At 46.3% G+C, this 10,000-nt stretch overlaps 1 protein-coding gene across 10 annotated transcripts in view; it reads left to right on the top strand.

The window, feature by feature from the left end:
- LOC135093364 (cubilin-like) overlaps window positions 1-10,000 on the top strand; it is a 204,816-nt gene that overhangs the window by 17,404 nt on the left and 177,412 nt on the right. For all 10 annotated transcript variants that reach the window (XM_063992666.1, XM_063992642.1, XM_063992676.1 and 7 more), the window contains exon 2: window positions 2,038-2,858. The gene's annotated coding sequence lies outside the window, so the exon portion shown is untranslated. The remainder of the gene's footprint in view (window positions 1-2,037; window positions 2,859-10,000) is intronic.

Genomic DNA, 10,000 nt, shown 5'->3' with positions numbered 1-10,000 from the left:
TATATTACAACAACAACAACAACAACAACAACAACAACAACAACAACAACAACAACAACTACTACTACTACTACTACTACTACTACTACTACTACTACTACTACTACTACTACAAATACTACTACTACTACTACTACTACTACTACTACTACTACTACTACTACTACTACTACTACTACTACTACTACTACCACTACTACTACTACTACTACTACTACTACTACTACTACTAAATTTATACCTATAATTGTCATGTATCACCTGCATGTTGTGATTTATAGCCTCACTCTCTCTCTCTCTCTCTCTCTCTCTCTCTCTCTCTCTCTCTCTCTCTCTCTCTCTCTCTCTCTCTCTCTCTCTCACCCATGATTTCACCCAGCCACCATCCCCGCCAGCAGGGAGGCGCACGCGCACTCTCCACATTCCATAAATTATCTTGCGCCTCAAAACCAGCTGTTGGAAGGAGAAGGAGAACGAGAAGGAGGAGAGAAGGAGAGAAGAGAAGGAGAAGCAAAGATAAAAAATTGAAATCAAAGGGTATTTTTGAATCAAAGAGAAATACAGGAATATAAAAGAAAGACGAATTAGGAAAAAGACAAGGAAGAAGAAAAATACTTCCGTAGTTTTTTGAAGGAAAATAAAGAGAGAAACAACAACAGGGATTCAGAAAAACAAATACACCCGAAGAAAAAGTGCGAGGTAAGAGAAAAGAAGAAGAGGAGGAGGAGGAGGAGGAGGAGGAGGAGGAGGAGGAGGAGGAGTGGAAGATCGATAGAAAATGGTACCCTTTTCTTCCGTGGTATAAAGTATCAAGTGTGTGTGTGTGTGTGTGTGTGTGTGTGTGTGTGTGTGTGTGTGTGTGTGTGTGTGTGTGTGTGTGTGTGTGTGTGTGTGTGTGTGTGTAAGCGCGCGCATAGACGATTTTGTTACCGTTTCTTTCTTTTTTTTTTTCGCTTTATTTTTATTTTTTTTTATTTTAGGTATATTTCTTTTGGGTTTTTGATCATCTTTCTTTCTGACTTTCTTCGCCCAGTCTTGTTTTCTTCCCTCCTCGCCGCTCTGTAATGTATTCTGCTCCTGATCTGCTGTAAATTACTTCCAAACAGTCTCTCTCTCTCTCTCTCTCTCTCTCTCTCTCTCTCTCTCTCTCTCTCTCTCTCTCTCTCTCTCTCTCTCTCTCTCTCTCTCATTCATCACTTCTATTCGTCCGCCCAAGATTTATCACAGTTTTCCGTAATTCATCGCCGTCATCGAGGCTTCCTGAGATTCATCACTTCCATTACTTCGATTCCTGCAGTCTCTCTCTCTCTCTCTCTCTCTCTCTCTCTCTCTCTCTCTCTCTCTCTCTCTCTCTCTCTCTCTCTCTCTCTCTCTCTCTCTCTCTCTCTCTCTCTCCATCATTTAGTACAGTACGAGAGGGAATCTATATGACTTCAGGGAAACAACCGACAGTCGTCTGCATGATAATCATTTGCCTGTAAAAATGTATGTACCAGTAAGGAGGATTTTTTTCTGTAGCGGCAAGAAAGTGTGATGCTTGCTCGTTTTGTGATGAACTACGAGTATGTATTTTTTTCTTCTTTATTTCGAGGAATGTATATTTCTTATTTATTTATTTTATTTATTTATTTATTTATTTATTTTTTTTTTTTGTGTGTTTGTGTCGGGGTAACCAGCTCAGCGCAGAAACGAAAACGGATAACAAAAGAAAAGTCACAAGGATGATTAATGTAGATTCCAATAGTAACTTTTATAATTTTAATAAAAAAAAGAAAATTGACTAATTTAGTTTCGGAGGTGGCTTGATACTCCTTTCGTTTCAATAAATACTTTCAATTCATGTATCTTAAGGCTCGTATTATTAAACGACCCACGCCTTCAAGAATATTATCGTGTAGAAATCATGGAGGCAACTGTTACTTATTGATTATGAGTCTTAAGGGGAAGATCCACTTGGTTATCTGTCTCATAATTTGTCTTTTCTCTTGGTTGGTAATCTATAATTTGTCTCTTAATCTCTTTATTCTCTCCTTCCAGACCAGTGGTTGGCTCCTCCCGCCCAGGCCGAGGGATGCCCCTGAGCAGCAGCAGCAGCAGCAGCAGCAGCAGCAGCAGCAGCAGCGCCAGCAGGAGCACCTCTTAGTGACCTCCTCGACCGCCGGCCATAGCAAACCACATCGCTGAATCTGAGAGCCTCACACACACACACTCACGCACACACACACACACACACACACACACACACACACACACACACACACACACACACACACACACACACACACTGACACACACAAACACTGACACACACATACATTACACACACACACACACACACACACACACACACACACACACACACACACACACACTAACACTGACACATACATACACTAACACATACACTAACACACACACACACACACACACACACACACACACACACAGACACCCCGTACTGTAACCGTGGATTGTGCTCGCTGTGGTAGTGGTGGTGGTGAGTGTGGTGCCATTGGTGTGGTGACTGTGAGCTACTACGGCGCAGGAGGAGGAGTGGTTGCTGTGTTCCCAGGAGTAGGGGCGGAGGCGGCGGCGGCGGCTGCGGCGGCAAGGGGAGGAACCAGGTGATGGGCGCCGCCGTGTGAGGTGACTGCTTCCTCCCCCTCACCCACCACTCACTGCGGGCACACATTGGACAAGAGCGCCCACCACGAAGCCCTCCTCCTCCTCCTCTTCCTCCTCCTCCTCTTTCTCCTCCTCCTCCTCCTCCCCCAGCATCCACTCTGCCACCCCTTGAAGGTCCGCTAGTCACTGCTCCACTGCTCTGCCTCGCCATGGTGTTGTGCTGCATGGCGTAGGTGAGTGTTCAGAGTGTTTTGGTGCATGTGTGGTAAATGTTGATGACTGTATTGGTGGTAAGGGGCTTGTATCCTTAGACGCTTTGAAGCCGCTAAAGGAGTGTTTTTAAAGCTCACAGGAATGATCTGTTGGGTTTTCATGTTTTTTTTTCATCACTGACGCAAAATACTTGCTAAACCATCACTAGAATCATGAAAATATCCTTGAAAAAACGCAGAATTTCAACTAGGGGCTGTTAAAAGTTGTGGAGGTGACACGCATGAAGCTTTTTTTTTATTTTTTTTTATTTTGAGAGTACAGTACAGGATGTCATGATATTGCAGTGGAGGAGCAAACACCAGGAGATCTATTGGTGTGAAGCGAGGGTTTCTGTTGAGCTTAGTGGGGCTATGGTCAATGGCTGAGTAACATGTCACTCTTGTATCACTCTCCTTTCCATTATGTTGAGCCTTTTCCCTCAACCCGTAAGTCTCCTGATCAGCCAAAACACTTTGAATTGGTAGTATTTGTTAGTAGACCGTCAACTGATCAGAAGGTGTAAGATGGATAGGAAACAAAGCACAGTGAAAGTGAATGCAGGTTTTTCGACATCTGACCAAGACTGTACGAAGCATTATTATCGAACTACGAGTGAGGGAGCACGGTGGAGTGAAAGACAGAGTGGTGTGTTGGTATTGCTAGTGATGGTGATGGCGGTGGTGGTGGTGATGTTGGTGTTGAATGAGGAGTAGGAAAATTCATGTAAGATGTTGTCTATAAGAACTGTTATTGTGTGTTTGTGTGTGTGTGTGTGTGTGTGTGTGTGTGTGTGTGTGTGTGTCTTACATATACACTTTTCTTTTCGTTTTAGTCAATGTTAAATCCCAGTAATAAGCAATACAAAGATACCCTTCAAGTACACACACACACACACACACACACACACACACACACACACACACACACACACACACACACACAGGGGGGTCGGCAACAGACAACATAAGAGCTGCACCGTCACTTTATAAATCACACTTGACTATTACGACAACCAACTTCCCTTCCCTCCACCTCCACCACCCCTCCCTGCTCCCTCCCTCCACCACCCCTCCCTCCTCCCCCCACCACCACCCCTCCCTTCTCCCCTTCCTCATCACCCCTCCCTGCTTCCTCCCTCCATCATCCCTCCTTGCTCCCTCCCTCCACCACCCCTCCCTTCTCTCCTCCCTCCACCATCCCTCCCTGTTCCCTCCCTCCCTCCCTCCTAGACTCAATCCTCCCCTCCCTCTTCCAACCCTCCCTCTTCCCTACCCCCGTGGCCTCACTCCCTTCCTCGTTCAACTCTCCCTCCTCTCCCTCTTAAACTCTCTCCCTTCCCTCCCTTCACCACCTCTCTCCTCCCTCCCTCCCTCCCTCCAGGCCCTCTCTTCCCTCTACTAATCCTCCCTCCTCCCACCCTCCTAGACCAACACCCTCCCCTCCTTCCTAGCTTCACTCCATCCCCTCCCTCCATCACTTCTCCTGTCCCCTCCCTTCCTCTACCCCCATCCCTCCATCACTACACTGTTCCTACATCTACTACACACAAAGCGTTTCATTAAATCAGTCAGCAGTGCACAAAGGCAGCCGTGGGAAACAACTTTCTTCTCTCATCGAAAAATTTCATGCATTTTTTTGTTTTGTTTTTGTTTATTTGTTGATTTGATGAATATATTTGATTGGGAAGTTAGAGGGGTGGGGTGTGGGTGAGCCTTCCACTGTACTGTCCTCTCTCTTCTGTAAGTAGTTTGGGCAGAATAGTGTAGTCATTGGTGGTTGTTAGCCTGAGCAATTCCTTCATGATCACCCCTTCCCTCTGCCCCTCAGCCGCCCGTCCATCTCCCTCCTCTCCCTCCCCCCTTCCCTCCTCCCTCTCCTTCCCTCCCTTCCTAGTACAGACACTCATTACCTCCCCCGTACATTGTTCCTCCCTCTCTAAACTGTCCCTCCCTCCCTCTACACTGTGACCTTTCCTCCACTCCTCTCCCCCTCTCCAGGCCTTTTCCCCTCTCCCTTTATCGTTTCTCCCCAACGACTCTTCTTTTCTCTCCCTTCCTCCCTTGCAACTCATGTTCCTCTTACTCCCTCCCCCTACATAACTCAGGTCTCCTCTCTCCCACGGTGATGAGGAGGAGGAAGAGGAAGAGGAGGGTAAGGGTGGTGTGATTGTAAATGTATTTTCTTCTACATTTGTCAGTGAGAAAAGTGGATTGGGTTTTGACGAGGTTACCAGCTTAGTCAGCTAATTAACGACTCTTCCCCTAGCAGTGTGCCAATAGGATAGCAAGTGAAAAGTTCCCTATCACCTTCCTTTCTCTCCCTCTCACCCCTGCGACCCTTCTGCCCACGCACCTCTCCTCTGTAATCCCTCTCCTGCACACTGCAGTTCTCCAGCACACTGCAGTTTCTCTCTCTCTCTCTCTCTCTCTCTCTCTCTCTCTCTCTCTCTCTCTCTCTCTCTCTCTCTCTCTCTCTCTCTCTCTGTGTGTGTCTGTGTGTGTGTGTGTGTGTGTGTGTGTGTGTGTGTGTGTGTGTGTGTGTGTGTGTGTGTGTGTGTGTTAGGTCACGTAGTCTGAAATGGTATTCTCTCTTTCCAGCTCAAATATTGCATTGTGTGAGTGATTTTAAACGAGTATGGCGCCGCAACATCCTTGTCATATGACGCTTGCATTATATGAGTAAAAGTACCTCATTAAAGGCACTGTTGGGTATACAGTGCAAGTCAATGCCATAACATTTAAGGTGACAATTGTCCGTGGAGGGGAGGGGGGGAAGCTGCCACTGCCTCACCTGAAGCCTACGTGACCTAACACACACACACACACTCTCTCTCTCTCTCTCTCTCTCTCTCTCTCTCTCTCTCTCTCTCTCTCTCTCTCTCTCTCTCTCTCTCTCTCTCTCTCTCTCACCTCGTCAAATAAAAATGTCACAACTAAAGCCTTTTCGCTGCTCAATCTTCTCGATACAATACGGACTGTAAAGTTTCTGCCACTCTTCACAAGGTTCACTCTTTCATACCGAGACAAATTCTGTAGCGCGCTGCTGTTATATACTATAGTAATTCCACGCCTTCCTTTTTAGCAGAGTGAAATGATATTGAGAAACCTTGTATATTCATGGCGGTGTTTCCAGGATCTTGTTCCTTGAGGCTTTTGTGATGAAGCATTCCCATTGTGGAAAATTAAACTGTACATCGAGAGTTTCCATTCACCGACAGCAGCGACGGCAAGCTTTTCGTTTTATTATTCCTTTCTTTGTGATCAGTCCTCACGTTGGCTCACCGTGATTATATTTACAGAAGTGGGTGAGGAAGTACTGTACATGGATTCAGTAGTGGGTGTTGCGTGAGAAACAGGAATGGGACTAGGAAGAGGAGGAGGAACACACACACACACACACACACACACACACACACACACAACAAAAAAAACAAATAAACTTAGTTTCGACCCAAAAGAGGTTGTTTCTGATCATTCTAGACTCAAATGTGAGGGGCTTAGAATAGTTAAAGGTGAAGGAGGAGGAGGAGGAGGAGGAGGAGAAGAAGGAGGAGGAGGAAGAGAAGAATGTGGTTGGATGGGAAATGGAGGGTGGAAGTGTGTTTACTGCTCTTCCCGAACACTCCCTCAACATCGATTCTTGTGGCGTCCGAAAAGCTGAGGAAGGAAGAGAAAGAGGAGGAGGAGGAAGAGGAAAACAGAGCATACTGACCCTCCATCACCTTCCTTCCTCCTTCCATTGCCCTCAAACTGCTTCCTTCACTGTTTTCCTCCTGGTCTTGTCTTCCTGTTTCCTGATGACCAAGTAACCTAGTGGCGCCCCCTGTTCTACTTCCCTCAGCCATCCCTCTTCTTCCTCCTCCGCCTCCTCCTCCTCCTCCTCCTCAGACTGACCCCGTGGCACATTTGTTGACTTGCCTTCCTTCGCCTCAACGCGCTGACCTCCTGACCTTTGTTGACCTAACCGCTGTTCTATCTCCCGTCTGCCTCCTCCTCCTCCTCCTCCTGCGCTCATGGGTCATGCATTCCTCTGTTCGGGCTGTTTGTTTTCCATCCATGCCCTGTTCGCGCCTCACTCCCTTGCTCTCGTCTGATGCTTTATTCCTTTTTCACTTTCTTTTTTTATTTACTTCTGTGTTCTATTGTTGACTGACTGACCGTTGTTTGTATTGATGAAGTTGACACCTTACCCACTCCTGCCTCCACCACTGCCTCTAGCACAGCCGCCAGCAGTGACAACGCCACCACTACCACTACCGCAGCAGCCATAGCCCTCCCTTTTCCTCCTCCTCCTCCTCCTCCATCCGTCCCATATCCCGAAGCAAGTCCACAACACAAATCCATTAGGCAAATCACCCCTCAATCTCCCCTTCCACAGCCATCCCATAAACTTACTTTCCCTTTCCTTCCCTTCTCTTCTATTCCCTTTCCATTTTCTTTCCCATCTCTCTTTCTTCTTCCTTTCCTTTCTCTTCTTCTCTTTTCCTTACTCTTCTTTTTTCTCATTGTTTTGTAGTGTTTTTTTCTTTTTTTATCTATTTCTTTCTTGTCTTTTCCTTGCTTACTTTTTTTTTCCTTCCCTACGGTTTTCCTCTTCGTTTCAATATCCCCGTTGCAACATTACACGAATGCATACCTTCTCCCTCACTAGCTGCATCCATCTTTTCCCTCTCCTTTCTTCTGCTCCCTTTTCTCATCTCTCCTTTCTCCTCCTCTCTTCACTCCTCCACTCCCCTCGGTCATTCTTTACTGCTATCCACAAGCTTCTCTCCATCTTCCAAGGTTTTTATCCCTCCTTTCCTTTCTCTTTCATTGTTCACGCAGCCCCTTCCCGACCTTCTTTTCCTTACGAGCTAAGGACGTGTCTAAGGTTATGATGTCTTCTCTGTGTCGCCTCTTGTCTTCGTCCGCTGAGTGTGCCTTGGGTGTAAGGTTCTTTGGTCTCTGGATGCGTTACTTTCTTCTCAGTCTTCTCCAAAAAAATTCTTGATTCCCTTACGTGTGGAGTTCGAATGCCTTATAGTTTATAGAGTTTACAAATTCATGTACCTTAGCATAGAGTTAGCGACTGTAGAAGGTAAGGAACGCGTGATGGGAACGAAACATGTGGGCGCTGATGAGAGAAAACACATCACATGCTTGTACTAGTCGGGAGATGACATGTTCAGTACAGTTTCCCGGTTCTCTCTCCCCCAGACCATTCTTCTAATTGTTGCTGTCAGGGTGAGGTCTTGTCCATCACTGGTGGGATGAGTTTTGTGGTGGCTGATTGATTGATTGACTCACCAATTTAAGGCGCCTCAACACCCGGATCGTACGGCTTTGTGTCGAGTAACTGGAAGATTGGAAACATGGTGTTTTCTTCCTCGGTGTCGGAAAAGCGTCATCTCTCTCTCGAACCACTCGGCTGTGTAGTATGGCCCGTGGCGGTTTCAGTCTCCCGTGGAAAGTTTTATCTTTTCCTCGTGTTGTTATGGAAATTTTAAGCAATCTTTGGCCGCCGGGGTTACTGCGTTTCCTTCCCCTTATTGCCGGCAAGGTGGCCAAGTGGCTCGTGGCTCGGTGCTTGGCTCCAGGCCGGAAGAATGCGAGTTCGATCCCAGCTCATGACAGTTTCTCGGCGGTGGAAGCAGCACTGTCTCGTGACATTAAGTGAAGGCCTGTGATCTCATAAATTGTGGCTTCATACAGTAATTCAGTCAGCTGCACACGCCGCCACGTGTCTGTGGTAGAAATTCAGACGAGGTTCATGAAGAACTCGTGCAGCGCCTCGTGTCATTATTGCTGCTGCTGTTGGGATTTTTGTTTTTTGGCTCTCCACCTCCCTCTTGCTTCCCCTCTCTCTTCACACACTCTCTTCACACCGTAGCGTCACGTGGTATCCCCTCGAAGCGTGTCAATACGTGCAGTACCCGCTGCCTCACGCTGCAGGGTGTGTCATATCGCTGAAGGCCTGCTGGTGCTGGTGCTGCTGCTGCTGCCTTGATTACATTATTCTCTCATAAATGTTCCTCACCCAATGATATTCTCTCACCGCCGTAAAATAGCGCCATTAAAACTCTCCCAGACGCGTTGTTTTTAATCAATCATCCAATTAAATTTGTCCTCCTCTCTCTCTCCCTCTGCCTGCCCCTCCTCCCCACACACGTACCCCCGCCTCTCCTCCTGCCCACCGCTGCTGACTCCACATCTCTCATTGATCCGCCTTCAGCCTCGCTTAACCGCCTCAGGACCGCTCCTTGGGCCTGCTGCTACTGCTGCTGTTATCGCCTTTTTATTATTATTATTATTATTATTATTATTATTATTATTATTATTATTATTATTATTATTATTGTTACTGATAGTAGTAGTAGTAGTAGGAGGAGGAGGAGGAAGAGGAGGAGAAGGAGAAGAGTCATTTGCTGTTATTTTCGTGTGAGTAGAATGTGTAATGCTATCACACACTATTGGCTTGTGGAATATTTGTCCAATGCTCTACGAACGAAAAGAGGAAAGATAAGTGGAAGGCAGAGGCACAGGTAAAGAGGTGCTATGTGGATGGACTGAGATGATGGCATGATGTCACCTGGGACGGTTTGATGAGTGGAGGCGGTGCCGAGCTGACTTACGGGGTGTGGGAATGACTAGGAGTTTCACTGTGTGTGGAGCGAGGAGCAGTGTTTGGGTTAAGAGTCTTGTTAGTATTTTCTCATCGTGGTTAAGGCATTGGATTCCTTATGACTGGCAAAGCTGTGTGAAAATCCGAATAGAGAAGGAAGTAAAAAGGACTGATTTAGAGTGTAGAGAATACCAACTCGACCTTCTTGACGAGTGGTAGAAACGTATATTGTTTGCATCATCTGCATTACATAAGTCAGGGCATGGAAAGAAGTGAGGGTTGTGTTTTCTGAAGGTAGGAGTGTGGGACGCTGGTCATGCGCAGTGGGAAAAGCTCAGGCAAAGAAAATGGTACGATGTATTGAATTTTAAACGGAAAATGGAAAAAAAAAAGACTTTATGAATGGTTCTTTATCATGGCCGAAAAAAAAAAAAATAAATCCATAAGGTTGAAGAGTTTCATAGAAGAGAGCAATTTAATGTGCAGTATTATAGATAGATAGACAAAGAGACAAATTAACCAC

The sequence above is a fragment of the Scylla paramamosain genome, chromosome 3 (genome assembly GCF_035594125.1).
Source record: "Scylla paramamosain isolate STU-SP2022 chromosome 3, ASM3559412v1, whole genome shotgun sequence".
Taxonomy (NCBI): Eukaryota; Metazoa; Arthropoda; class Malacostraca; order Decapoda; family Portunidae; genus Scylla; species Scylla paramamosain.
The sequence above is the reverse complement of the archived record's forward strand: the minus strand, read 5'-3'. Positions and strand labels throughout refer to the sequence as shown.